The 709-nt window shown below is 47.0% G+C and overlaps 1 non-coding gene across 1 annotated transcript; it reads left to right on the top strand.

Moving 5' to 3' along the window:
- The first annotated feature begins 264 nt into the window (after positions 1 to 264).
- On the top strand, positions 265 to 346 carry trnal-aag (transfer RNA leucine (anticodon AAG)). The gene has a single exon. It is a non-coding gene; the product is annotated as a tRNA-Leu (tRNA).
- The last annotated feature ends 363 nt before the right edge of the window (positions 347 to 709 follow it).

Here is a 709-nt window from a genome sequence, read left to right as displayed (position 1 = left end):
TCTCAAATTTCAACAAGATTGTAATTGAAGAAAATTAGAGGTACCTGAACCATCTCACCGTCAGGGAATCAAACCCTGGTCTTCCGCGTGACAGGCAGAGATACTGTCCACTATACTAACGAGGACTGCGTGACATAGTGTTTTCCAGGGGACAAGCAAACATCCTTGGCTTTTGCCTGCCACACCGCAACCAAAGTGTTGCCATGTCATATGTCTGCTATCTCATAATGCCGACAATTTGATCCTCGGAAAGCTGGGAGTAAGGGTAGTGTGGCCGAGCGGTCTAAGGCGCTGGATTAAGGCTCCAGTCTCTCGGGAGGCGTGGGTTCAAATCCCACCACTGCCACCTTTTGCTGGTAACGCATTTGTATCTTCCCTGACTGAGGCAATAAGACTCTTGGCCTCATTTGGAAAGCTTTCAAAAATAGGGCCCAAACGTTAGTTTTGGAGTTTTCAATGCCAGGTATGCAATTAGAAAAAAACACAACCAACACAGTTTTAAGGCCCGCCAGCAGCCTCTGGAAAAGCTAAAAGGTGGACGTGGTTGTGTGTTTATCAACATGTCGTTTGAAGATCACCGCCCCTACTTAAGACATTCAGTCCACTTTTATCTGTTTCTATTTTCTGATGACACCGCAGTGATAGGATGTATCAGTGGCCGGCACAGAGCGACTTACAGGAGGGAGTTAGCCTGTCTGGTGACATTGTG

The sequence above is a fragment of the Nerophis ophidion genome, unplaced genomic scaffold, assembly GCF_033978795.1.
Source record: "Nerophis ophidion isolate RoL-2023_Sa unplaced genomic scaffold, RoL_Noph_v1.0 HiC_scaffold_130, whole genome shotgun sequence".
Classification (NCBI taxonomy): domain Eukaryota; kingdom Metazoa; phylum Chordata; class Actinopteri; order Syngnathiformes; family Syngnathidae; genus Nerophis; species Nerophis ophidion.
The sequence above is the reverse complement of the archived record's forward strand: the minus strand, read 5'-3'. Positions and strand labels throughout refer to the sequence as shown.